Below are 14,306 nucleotides of genomic sequence, written 5' to 3' on the forward strand. Positions count from 1 at the left end.
TATATATATATATATGATTTGGTGAACTGAGATATTAAATACGAGTATGCAATTCAGGATATCGAAGCACACCTGATGTTAAAAATGGACGTTTTGATACCCCTAAAGTGTCTGTTTAATTGCTTTAGATAAGCAAAGTGGTCTTGAAGGAAAAATATATATTTTTTGATTAACTTTTTATTTTTTCACATACAATGAGAGAAACGTATAAGATCGGCATATCTATCATTGACTATAAGTGTTGAAATATACTACCGTATATTGGATAAGTATATAATTGTGTAAGGGAGAGTATGAATATAGGCTGTACAACCATCAGCCTACATGTAACAAATGATATCCGCGTACGTTTAGCAGATTATATTTCTTTTAATTTGTATAGCTTGTGTTTAAGCCTGTTTATTTATGAAAATAAATTGATGGAAATAAACCTATTTTTGTTGAGTTGAATTACATGTATTTATTTCGTGTGGTTATTAAAGTAGTAAAGTGCCCCGTAAATTAGGAAAGTGTCTGGTATTCAATTTATTATAAAAATATGGAATGTATAATGAAGTTTTTTGTGGTAGGGCATATCAGTATAAATTATTGCAATCTCAACATCCGTTACATGTGTCAAAGTCCTTTGATATAATTCAAAGTCGGCCTAATACAAATTTATTTAACTTGAGGTTTATTTTCAGTTTGTTTTATGTCAATTCGATTTTTAATGATTAAATTCTAGTTTGTGTTTTATTTGATCTCAGTCTGATGCTGATCTACCGTTAAGCATTTCTCGAACGTACAAATCTTTCATGAAATGGAAATTTTACTCAAATTGAGGAGTAATTCTGCTACTGGAAATAAGATGTCTATCAGTGTATATTGTGAGTAATAAGTTAGCCTGACATTTGGCAAACATATTTCTTTTTCAGCACAACATTCATTAGATCTTTAAAAAATCGTTATCTATTACATAAAATTCAAATTAGTGAGGAAACGTTAAACATTTAATTTAAAGATTAAAATAAAATTAGTGATTTATGGGTCCCTGATCAAACTTATTTTCCAGTATCTATTGTTTATTAAACGCGTATTACGGTCTTTTTGGCAAGACAATGTCATTGGCCGTTGCATTGTAGGAAAAACGATGGCATCATTTATCACAATGGAATTCCGCGCTGTTGTGTTTCCTATACATATGTACATGTACTTGTATGTCATTCCATTTATGATCAATTGCCAGTTTCTACAGCTCTGGTCACCGTACTGCAAGGCTTGTTGTTAAGGAATTGACGGGATATTACTAGACTTTAAATGACTTAAAATTAATTGAAATTAAAATTGACTCGAAATAAGATATATTTTCACTTATTAATAAGATTACATAAAAGATTAATTTACCCGTAAGAACATCTGGATAACGTATAAGAAAATCAATACAAAAGTGTATAGGTGGGTGGATGGAATGGTTACAAGTCACAAAATCGGAGAGTGTTCCTTGCTCCTGGTTGCCTTATGTAATAGACCACAGGCACCTGAATTTTTATCAATCAGTCGCTTAATAAGTCATATATCGAAAAATTCTACATTTACTATATATAAATACACAAAGTGTGCAACGCCATTTTGACCCCCTCGTCGATTCAGCCTTCAATTTGCCACATCAATCTGATATGCCTACCGGTTTGCGTGTAACATTGAGTTCAAATGTGATATTTCTCACCAAACATTTCGTCCTAAAGTTTAAATCCAACGCATTGATAATGTTATCAACTAAAATTCATACAGACTTTGAATTGCGTCACAAGGCTCGATAGCCATCAGCTGACGTCACAAAATTTCAACTCAGCACTGAATGCTCTAATACATAAACGTTTTAAAACAAGAAAATGAAAGAAAAGGCTTGTGAAAATAAAAATACAATGAAATTTTTTTTACTACACTTAAATCCCCAATCTCCAGCGTCCACGAATGAGCAAAATTGTCGTTTTTGTTTTAAATTTCAATTGGCATTACGTACTAACCCCCTCCCCCACCCAACACCCATTGGTTTCGTTAGATAATCAGAAATATGTACACGGCGTGTATATTTCTTATAATCTAACTTATATCATATAATTAACATGCTGTATATAAGATCAGTAGCAACTGTATTTCAATTATCATTAACAATTTATGTTCTGTCGACTCAATGGTCAATTGTTAATTGCTCAAAAAGTGTGTACATGAAGATCGCTCACTACACGCTCGACCTCACTAGCCGCATGACCAAGATCAAGGACCATGCATTGTTCTGAGCATTCTTTGAGGGCAGCAGATGTTTATTAATCATGCACGGGTCACAAGAACAGGCTCCTGCCTAAAAAACTGTTATAACAATACTGGTAAAACTTAAAAATTAAAAATACGTTTAGACTATATATGCTTGCTTTGTGTGTCGTTTGGTGAATTTTTGTTGCGTTTAACAGTTTTGTTAACAAACGCATTTTGTCAATAGTTACAAATAATTTTCAAAAAGATATTCTTGGAATTGGTATTTTTCTTGGAATTTATAAAACAGATTAGTAAATGATGCATCAAAATTTTTCATGCAATAGCTCATGTTCTGATCAAATCCACAGGATGAACCTCTGCCATTTAGTCAACTGAATGTAAACTGAAAGATCTGGAAAAGTGTCTGAATGGCACAGCTATCCATTCAGTCACCTTTTAGCTACCGATTGGTCACATTTCAGTTACCTGAATGGCAGAGATTCATCCTGTGATCTTTTCCATTTTCGAATTTTTTTTCTTCAAATTTCCATAACTACTAGCAGTGGCAAAGGGGGGGGGGGTCCGAAAGATTATTGTGTTTGACGGGGAATGGACGATCAAATGCCTTTTCGGTTACTTTACTATGTAAATTAAATGTGTTTTTCCCGGGGCGGATCCTGCTGACACCCTCCTCAAGATTTGAGCATATAGCTTCTAGATAGTATGATGACCATTAATGCGCTTTTCAATAACTTGATAAAAACATCTTTTTATTCACACTGTCTCCGATACTCGGGGCATGGACACCCCCCTCCCCTTTCTTTAATTGTTTTAGAATAATAGTCAGTAGAAAAACGCTATTTTTATAAATCGGTTGTAAAGACGCATATACTGCATTATTGATTAATTTTAAATAGCATGCATATTGGGATGGTTGAACCTGAAGAAAGATGTGTTTCAGCTAAGATTTTCATTGTTTTCAAAATAATTGAAGATGGGAGTTCAGGGTATCAATGCAACGAATTTTCGTGGACGTTATATTTCTTTAATATTTCATCACATCTTTCTTTCTTTTTTAAGAAAAAGAACTCACTTACCCTGCCTGTTCTGAAACTAAAAAGAACGAATCGTAGCAGGGAAATCTGATTAATTCAACCAATGATCTGTGAGGGAAGTTATAATGAGACACGTAACATCAGGTAGGGAGGGGTAGAGGGGGCAAAGGTCAATCCTCTCAAATGTTTTAAAAGCAAATTTTATCTTGATTAAATTTATAATTGCAAAATTAATTGAACGTTATTAATAAAAAAAATATTCTATTCATATTGCCTTTTTTATGTTATATTATTCTTCTATAAAGTAGAAGCAATACCTTATTCTCTTCCCTCGCCTGTGCTCAGACAAAAAATGACGGATTTGGCAACGAAAATCTTTTTAAAGTTGGTTATAAAGGTTCATCTACATTTTATTATTGGAATTGAATTCATTATTTGATAGTATGATGATTTGTTAACACTAGTGATTCCAAGTTATCGTCTTTGAAAAACGGGGGTTTGGATCAACTGAAGATTGTTCGTTCATGTTCGGCACACATTTGAAAATTAGGTATCGAAAAAATGTCAGCAAAACGGGAATTTAACCGGGTGAAAGAATTGATTAATTGCTATAGTCTATATTACAGTTCCTGTGAGGGCATTTGAAAATAGAATAAATAAAACATATGTACTTGCAATTGTTATTTACATTTATTTTATGTTACAATATAAATTGCATAACAGCACTTTTACATAGTACATGTAATTGACATCCATGTTCTTGAATTTCATTTCAAACATCAGTTTGTTCGTGAACAATTTCATTAATTTTTTTTTTAAAGAAATAAGATTATTGCATAAATGTTTCATATGTAGTGTTTAACTTGATGTATGTAGGAAGTACATATATATTACAAGTTTGAAGAGAAAATAAATTTTCATAATATATTTTAATATTCAATTATTGCTTTTGCTGACATAAATGGAGGAAATGAGTCCAGTGAAAACGCTGCTTGATACCATTCATTTATGCTGTGGCTTAAACATTCGAAGAAAAAAGAAAAACTGTATGATGATTAATCGGCAATTTTATATGCTTCAAAAACTGTAAAGATATTTTCACAAAACCTGTCTCAGTTTGAAGTATATCAATCAATATTAAAATTAGTATTTTTGTCGGATTTTTTTGTGCTTCATGTATTTGGTTACTTCTTTAGAAAACCTGAAAGTGACCCGTAATATACTAAAGCAGTGATGTAATAAGAACCTTTTTCAAAGTCACTACGTCAAAGTAGAAATACTTTATGATAAAGATCTGTTTTCTTTCATAATTTTCTTTCTGTTGATACCAAAAAAAATTATAAACATGCGTTTTACATATTTTGCAACCCAGTTGTAAAAAGAGACATTGAGTACCCGATATGACATGTAGTTTCCCCCTTCATCATATAATTATCCATTGAATCAGCTTTCGATTGGCTTGAGAACACCAATATTTCATCTATTCATTTAGTTTTGATTAAAGGTAGATCGACAAAAATGTAAAAGTCAAATCATCTTATCATTATTTTTCGTATAAATTTATTTAAGTCATTTAAGACTTAAAATATCACTATCTTTATTTTATCAAATGAAAAAATGGTAATATTTATTTGTTAAAAAGATTAAAAAAAACATAAGATTAGTTAAAATATTATCATCTTCATTTTATCTAATGAAAAAAATAAATATATTATTTATATGTTATTAGACCTAAAAAAAACAAAAATATCTATATTCTATTGTTTCATCGTTAAGGCGCTGATAAAACACAGGTAAAAATCCAGGTAAAATCTATTACTGAAAGCAGACTATAATTGCTATCACAACACAAGTCACACCTATTGTTCTATACCCAATTTTTACCCAACGGTGTCTTCCCACTTAGCCAACATTTTGAAAAAACACACGTAAAATAAAGATAGATTTATAGTCTGTTTTCAGATGAAAGTAGGAAAAATAATATATATTTGTTAGCCTACAGAATAATACATAGTATTTGAACTTTTGTCCCATAAGTTTATTTGATAATTAATTCGGATGAAAATGTAACTTTTAAAAATGAACTGTTACATGTACATATTCCCCTATATTTCATGCCCTTAATTAGGATACAAATATCATGGTTTGTCTATTTTCATCATAAACTGGGATATTTATTATAAGCTGATTTAACTTAAACTTGGCATTGAAAAATATTGTAATTATAAGAATCAGGTTTGAAATTTTAACTATATATCATATGGGTCATATTTAAAAAAACAATTTTCTTTGGTTTCTATTATTATATTGATTAATTCCAATCTACAGAATATGAAACTAGCAAAACACAAAGACGCTAGAGTAAAGTGCTTATATTTTCAATGGTGTATTCTTCACATTTAAAAAGATTCATTGTATGATGATCGATACAACATTAGTTACGAAGTTGTCGTTTTCTGTAAAGTTGACATGCACCTGAAGATTTGGCATTTTGTTTTTTTATGTCTTTTAATTAACAGTCCATGAGACAATTATGAACTCATAATGTTAAGGCTTTTGATTCTCTAAATTAATTGCCATAATAATGCTTCTCAATTTCAACTTGTTCATTCTCTCAACCCATTAAAATACACATGAACATGAGGTACAAAATTGTGTTATTTGCGTTAAACTGTAATGTCAAGAATCTAATGAAATAAAGTATTATATTACAACATAGTAATACATTTTTCGAGTCTTTTCTTTAAAAAACTGCTGATCGATCTCATTTATGTATATAAATTATATACATCCAATTTAAACAGTTTAAAATTATTTACATACACGTTTTAATCATGCAAATACCCGTATTGGTTTATACATATAAAATGAGTTATATATTTAGCTTGCAGAAAAATACTTATTGGTTATTTTTATTTAATTAATCTGTTTATCATGTTATAAGCAAAATTAAACCCTATATTTTTTGTTCTCAACAAATTATTCTCAGGTAATCGATAACAATTACATTAACATGTGAAAACAGACACAAATGTGAAAATCAAAATGTTGGCCTGGTTGGAATTGAGAATTTCAGAATGTTGGCTAAGTGGGAATTAACCAACGAGAACACACCATAATGATACAGGTCATTTAACTGATTATTGAAAGAAGGTCCCCTGTCCGTCATCTATCCTTCGAAGCCATATGATATTCAGAAACTTTGCTGTTAATTAAGTACAGTGATATCGTAAAAACGAGCTGGCCAAACAATGATATGTTAAAGAATCTGTCAGTGTTTCAACATAAACATTTTTTTTCAAATTCGAATTAAATAAATAACTTCATTATAAAAGAAGGTGCATTGACAAACATTAGATTATCATAAACTTCAAAATAAGCATTAATTGGCTTGGTTTTTTGTTTTTCGCGCACTAATGTTCTTAAAGATCATATTGTTGCGTGGACCCTGAGGTCCACGCAGAAAATATATAAGCGAGGTTAAACCGGATGCTATGGGAAAAATTCAGCCTGCGCATGAGCTAGCCTGGTTCCTGTTCGTAATGGGTAGCTCAGGGAACCAGGCTAGCACACGTTTATCTGAATCGGAATCAGGATTCCGTGCCATATGCACACACAAGTTCAAAGGCGCTGTAATTGTAAAGTTGTCGGTAAACAGTACAAAAACAAAGTATTCCTTTTAAAGAAATGATTGGCATGTGATATGAACTATAAGCATTTTGAAATAATGTAATGCCGAAACTTCAACCTGCATCAAATAGCATAATTTGCAATGTTTTTTTGTTTTCCGAAAACACATGTAACTTAACTTTACATTTATACATGTAGTAGGCGAGGCTAGAAAACTTCCCGAATAAATTTTTTAAGCATTTAAGTATGATTGAATAATTGTGTCACTATAAAGTTTAAATCTCAAGAAAAATGCATCAAAATATGATTTTTTTAATTTACACAAAGCTATCACTGCATATAGTTAACAAAGTAGTGCGAATCGTAATGTGTGCGCAAATAGTAGAATTCACCGAATGCCTGATACTATACATGCAAACTTCATTTAAGAAATGAAGATAATATTTTTTCTATTGATCGACGTATCAAAGAAAAAATTGACCGGAAAACTTTGTGACCGCGTAGTTTTTACGGTGCTAGGGAATTCGTCTGGTGCTGTATATCCGCCGTGTGCAGTACGGACGGGGTGAGGGAATGTTGGCGTAAAGGGTATAAGGTAAAAGGTTGAGACGCGCTGTGGGCCATAAGGTAAAACCAAAGGGTAGGTTTGCCGTATTCCCGAAAGTCCACCAGTATACAGTTCCAGAGAATTAAACAGGCAATTGATGCAGGATTCCGAATGTATTGGACGCGAATCAACGATGGCAACAGTTTAACAATTTAACAAGCAGACATATTACAAACAAGTCGGATATGGCCAGTACTGGCCTCCGGACTCAAGACTCTGGGTGAGTCGGACGTGGCCGAGGCTGGCCGCCGTATTCCAGACTGCCGATTAACAATTGTACATAATTATTTATAAGAATCTGAACAATAAGTATAAATTGACAGGTGATGACATAAGTAAGCTGAGCGAAAGGTTCACAGATATAAAATAATTAAATAAACTCAATGAGTCTTTGATGTCCAAGACATGTAAAACTGATAATTGCACATTGTTGTTTTAAGAGATTGAGACGTGGCACCCTGTCTCTTTGAAATCACATGTAGAGTCCGAAAAGTGTCATTCACTAAATAAATAAGTAACTTTGTAAGAAATAAACTGTGAGAAAATATTACGAAACGGATGTTGAATTTTAAAAGTAAAGTCCAAAATAAAGTTATAATTGAACAGTGAATTTTGCACGGTGATAACTTCATCAATGCGCGTAGCGCATTGGTGAAAAAGTTTTCCGGTCAATTTTTTCTTTGATACGTTGATCAATAGAAAAATTATTATCTTCATTTCTTATCATTTAATATAACATTTTCAAATCAAAAAATGTGAAGTGTCATTGATCAAAAATGTATAATGTAAATGAAGCGGCGCGTATGAATACAAAACAACAACAGCAACAATATTCAAAATGGATGCGCCTTCAGCTGATGCAGAGCTATAGAACTGAACTTAATAGATTAAACACAAATAGTGAGTTAAAATCTGAACCGGCTGAATTGAAAACGAAAGGAAAATACATGCGATAGCTTGTGATATTATTCACTGTGCAGAAAAATTCGTAATAAAACTAGTTTTCATGTGAGATCGGTGGAAAATGCAACTGGATATAACCATCCAAGGAGAGGCTATCGTGGACGAAAATAGTTGATATGTCGACAAAGAATAGTATGTATAAGCGACTTTTGTAAACGTTGTGGTAACTATATAGCCAGTGATGTACTTAAATGGTATACTAGTATCTGCCGCTCGGAATGCGCCAAAGGAGTTGATGCATTGTACTCATAACTATGCTTATTCTGAATTTCTGAAGACCGATCATGTAGGGTACTGTGTAAATTAAAAAATCATCGTTACCCCCCCCCCCCCCCCGCCCCCGGGAATTAAATAGTGCGTAAGAAACATTCATCCTCACTTTTCTCACCTCTCTTTCTTTCTTTGGCCCCACTACTACTCTCCCTCTTTCAATCACTCTCACACCATACTTTCACAGTGGGGTTAGAGCGCAAGGTTGGGAAGAGTGGACATAGGGGGTGAATGTGAGGTGAGACGGGTTTAGGTCTAGGAGAGAGAGAGAGTGGTGAGAGAGAGAGAGAGAGGGGGGGTGTGGAAGTTTTGGGGAGTGTAGATAAGAGAGGGGAGAGAAGGTTGGGTACGGAGAGAAAGAAAGGGTGTGTGAAAGGGCTGGGTGTGGGAAAGAAGTGCAGTGAAGAAATTGGAAGCGAGAGTATAGGATGACAGTGAGAAGAGAGAAAAATGGGTTTAAAGAAGAAAGGTGTGTGAAAGAGTGTGAATGAGAGAGGGAGAGATGGGGATGGATGTGGAGTGAGAGAATTGCGTTAGAGAGAGAAAGCGGGGTGAGAATGCTGGATGAGAGAAACATTGGTGTGGGGAATAGAGAGGTGAGAGCAAGAGAGAGAAAAGACTGTGTGTGGATGAAAGGAGGATGGGGATTGGGAGGGAGGGGTGAGAGAGATGGGTAATTGGGATAAGAGAGTAGGATGAGAAATAGTGGGAGAGAGCGTTGAATGAGTGAAGAACGAGCTTTCGGGATGTGGGGAGGGAGGGATTAGAGACACGGGTGAGTGTGAGAGAGAGAGAGAGATGAAAATTGATGAGAGAAAGCCGAGAGAAAGAGGGAAGCGCGTGTCAAGCTAAGTGAGTGCTTAAATCTACCGTCTGGTTTTTAGTGGGGATTGGGGTTCATCTCAAAATATCAATGATTATACCATTTTGCTTATGCATGTGCAATTAATACAAATACAATAAATTCATCAGAAATTTAATAAAATAACCCTTAGGATAGCATTCTTCTGTGTTACTCTTTCTTTTAGCTTATGCCCTAGAACGTTTTCCTACAAAGCTTCATTTTATCATAACGTCATAAAAGCAGATATACTTCTTGGGCAAACTGTTGCAGCTGTATTTGGATGGCAAAAATGCAAGTGAGCTCACTTTTCAAGTAATTCATTCTGACAATTTCCAGCAAGATAAGCGATGGCATTGAGTAGTGCATTGTACATATATAGCCTTTTTTTCTTTATCAGCCTTTGTCTTAAAATTAGATGATTTTAAAAATTTCAATCTTGATATCCATGATTTTTAATCTTTTGATATCCATAATTTTCAATCTTTTGATATTTTTTTTTAATACTATATTCCTGTGCCCGGTGGTAGGAAACTTTCGTACTTGTATATTGTTTGTTCCTAGGGACAAAATTTTGTGAATGCCATCATTTTTAAGAAAGAAACGTTTCTATATAAATTCAGTACAATGTATTAGTAAAGTCTTTGGTTAGTAATATTTTGGAACCCCAACAACATTGAGTCACCACGATTAATGATGATACAGCAAACAAGACACAATTAACATAAGTGGAACTTAATAATACGTAAAAACACATAATCTTCGTGTTCAAGTTCTTGAAATATGGAAATAAAGCAATTTAAAAAAAATTATCAGTGAGATAGAAGACAGTCAAAGGGACTAACGGAAATATTTTTAACAGAAAGTCCGATATAGGTGGTAAAGGTCGGGCTGCAGTAGAACCTGAACTATAGTAGGATTCTCATCATCAATAGATTTTCAATTTCTACAATCTGCTCACACATCTTAAATATTGGATGTTGCTAAATTAATATATAACAAATAGTAAGGATTGTAAATGTCAATTTAATGTTCAAATTTATGTTTAGATAATTTTTCACTATTTAGTATTAAAAGTTAGTAAAGTCTTGTGCTCTTCTTGGCAGGACAGCTCAAAGATCCATCGCAATAGCAACGACAGGAAAAACGGTAGCATTCTCTATCAAAATGGAAATCACAGTTTCCATTGTATGCCATTTCATTAATTTGGCATTTTCTACAGCCCTGGGCACTGCAGGCCACAAGGACAACAATGAAGAGTACCAAAAGTTTCAGCATCTGTTAATAGAGTCGTAAACTTCACGATTGTTTGTGAAAGAGATGGGGCATCATTATTGACACTACATTACTGATGAAATATTTTTAATCCCGATAAAGAGTGGAAATTAATGACAGTGTCCAATGAAAAACAAAAAAGGATGTTTTCGGGTTACTTAATCAAAACCATCAAACAAATGGACCTAATACGCGATACTCCTTCAATTGACGGAGTAGGAAAGGAAGGAGATTTGAAGAACAATCCGTGATCAAACACCAATATCAGGCATTTTGGTTCAGTTGTTATTAATATTTGATTAAGACATGAATTAGTCTTGCTTTTTGTTATCCTGAAAACTCTGAAGTAAAAAAGATTGTTAATGATCAATTGTATGTCTATTGAAAAATGTATATTGCATTGCCTTTAGAATGTAAAAAATAATAAAGACGCTTCTTTACAAGACTTGATTTTTCTACAATGAAGTTAGGCCCTTAACGATCTTGAGAGAATTTCATCGAGAATAGTCTATAATTATATATCTCTTACATCCTTAACAAGCTGGTCAAGACTCAGACTTCATTTTTTTTTATTTATTGCCAGCAAGACGACAAGTGTAGCTTTATTTCAGGACCTGCAGTGAGTAGTATGAACCCCTCAAACCTTCTACTGTTTAGAGATATTTATGAAATCGATATAAATTGATATAAACTTAGGATCTCTGAAGTTCTATTAATGTGGGTAAACTGTGTTCGCTTTTAGGAAAAGATACGTATAATTATAATGAGGATTTAGGGATGAGTAACACCACTAGAACTGTGCACGACATGTTTACAAGGAAATTCTTTTCTTGGATCTCGATTGCAATATCTATGAATGATCAATCCATGCTGTTACACAATGGTGAGTGAAAGGTATCAAAACAAGAGGCCCAGGGGCCACATCGCTCACCTGAGCAACAATTGCCTTAATTATGATCAAATTAGCATTACAGTATCAAAATATCTTAACAATTACGTACAGTAGATCTTGCTAAAAAACAAATGAAAATCGGCCAATTTTTATCCACCTCCCTGTTTTGGTAAATACCAAGCCCCTTTTGTTCTTGTACCTGTAAGAAGATTTTTCTCTATTCCTGTATACCCCCTCCCATTTTATGGCCCTACTTTTCTCTAGGGAATCATGGTTTCATCAAACATAAATCTGCATAACCTGTGCTTTCACACTAAGTACTAAGTTTTGGACCGAAAACTTTCCCAGAATATTTTTAAAGGTTTTCTCTATATACAATGTATTCCTATGTAAAAATTCAAACCGCCATCACGGCTCCGCCCAACCACTAGGGACTGTGATTTTGCAAACTTTACACTACCCGAGGATGCCTCTTCACAAGTGGAAGCTTTTCTGGCCAAATAGTTTTTAAACAGAAGATTTTTAAAGATTTTCTCTATATATTCCTATGTAAAAATTCATCCCCAATTGTGGCCTCACCGTACCCCTGGACTATTATTCAAACAAACTTGAATTTATACGATCTGGGGATGCTTCCACTCAAATTTGGGCTTTCCTGGCCTTATAGTTTTGAGAAGAAGATTTTTAAAGATTTTCTCTATATATAAAAATTTATCCCCCATTGTGGGCCCGCCCTACCCCCAGGGACCATGATTTGAACAAACTGGAATCTACATTATCTGAGGATAGTTACACGCCAATTTGAGCTTTCTTGGCCAAGTGGTTTTTAAAAGATTTTTTTTTATAGATTTTCTCTATATATTCCTATGTAAAACTTGATCCTCCTCTTGTGGCCCCTCCCTACCCCCGGGGACCATGATTTGAACAAATTTGAATGCACACTACCTGAGGATTCCTCCACACAAGATTAAGCTTTTCAGGCCAAATCCTTTTTGAGAAGAAGACTTTTGAAAAATAACAAATTTTCAAGAACTCTCAATTATCTCCCCTTTAAAAGAGGGCGTGGCCCTTCATTTGAACAAACTTGAATCCCTTTCACCTAGTGGTGGTTTGTGTTAAATTTGGTTGAAATCTGCCCAGTGGTTCTTGAGAAGATGAAAATGTGAAAAGTTTACAACGATGACGACGACAACGACGACAAACAACGGAAAAACTGTGATCAGAAAAGTTCGCTTGAGCCTTTTGGCTCAGGTGAGCTAAAAAGGTATAAAAACGAGAAGCAGCACAGGCAATCGAAGATATTTTTCTTTTCAAACATTACGTAATGATGCGTGAGTATTATAGATGAGAGTATTTATTAAAGACTTTGACCCGTGCATGCACGGGTTCACATTGCATATGATATTGGACATTTATGAAACAGATACATCGACACCGTATTGTTGACATTTACATAACCAAGCTTTAAGCCTACAATAATGCTATTAATTTCACTAACTCTGCTTAGAATAATCTGTGTTTCGGGACAGGCCTTCACTACAGTTAAAATGCCTCCCATATATGTATACCCGTAATGTAGCAGAACATTGCAGAATCGCTCCGAAACTATTTTGGAGAAAATAAATGAAGTTGCATTGAAAATAACAGTCAAATCAAATTTCACCTATCGAACGAATCTATTTGAGGCTATAAATACCTTTCATAAAAAAAAATTAATTCATATTATTGAAGAATTTCAACACTTTTTGACCATTTTTTTTTTTACTTGTTTCAAGTTTACAGACCATGTTGACATTAGGAACTCTTGGGGTTTTTCGTAGTTAATGCACTGTTCAGCGTTATCTCCCGTATTTTCTTTGATGTACAGAATATATAGCAAATTTCTATAGGATTTTTACACGGATTTGTATTATCATTTCCGAGTTTATCCAAATGTGATATTGGGGAAACATTAACTAAAGAGCCTCTCGCGATTAAGCGTGAAATCAATGTAATCCAAAAAAATTCAGATGATTCTTAGGAATTTTTGAGGAATTTTCGTTGATTATTAATTAGCGAAGCTTGATTGAGAAAAAAATAAAAACAAATTGGTAATCTTCATGCACCAATGATTTTTAAAATATGTAAAACAAATGACAGTACTTTGCTTAAGTAATCGGTATTTCGAGTCTATTTTTTAAATTTACATGTAGTAGCATAGATATATGCTATATTGAACTTTCAAATCTTTCCGAACAAATCAATTGGGTAATGGAAACGTAATATATGGATAAAGGTTTTTTAAACATTTTTGAGTAAATCAAAGGCCGTAAAAAGGTACATTGTATCATATATAACGCCACAGATTTATCGTTGATCGAACGCATATATTTACTTAATCTTTATATGTACATTGTCATAGAATGTATATACCTCGAAAGAAAAAAAAATATGAAGGTGCTTACTTGTGTGAATGAAACATATTAAACAATTTAAACATTTGTCATATTTTTCAGTTAGTTTGTTGTCAGTTAGCTAAGTCGACTTTGAAAGGACGCA

At 33.4% G+C, this 14,306-nt stretch overlaps 1 long non-coding RNA gene across 1 annotated transcript; it reads left to right on the forward strand.

Moving 5' to 3' along the window:
* The first annotated feature begins 3,048 nt into the window (after positions 1-3,048).
* Positions 3,049-11,248, forward strand: LOC136270578 (uncharacterized). The gene is made up of 3 exons (XR_010708372.1): positions 3,049-3,434; positions 3,599-3,687; positions 10,708-11,248. It is a non-coding gene; the product is annotated as an uncharacterized lncRNA (long non-coding RNA).
* Positions 11,249-14,306: the final 3,058 nt, after the last annotated feature.

This window comes from Magallana gigas, chromosome 8, assembly GCF_963853765.1.
Source record: "Magallana gigas chromosome 8, xbMagGiga1.1, whole genome shotgun sequence".
Classification (NCBI taxonomy): domain Eukaryota; kingdom Metazoa; phylum Mollusca; class Bivalvia; order Ostreida; family Ostreidae; genus Magallana; species Magallana gigas.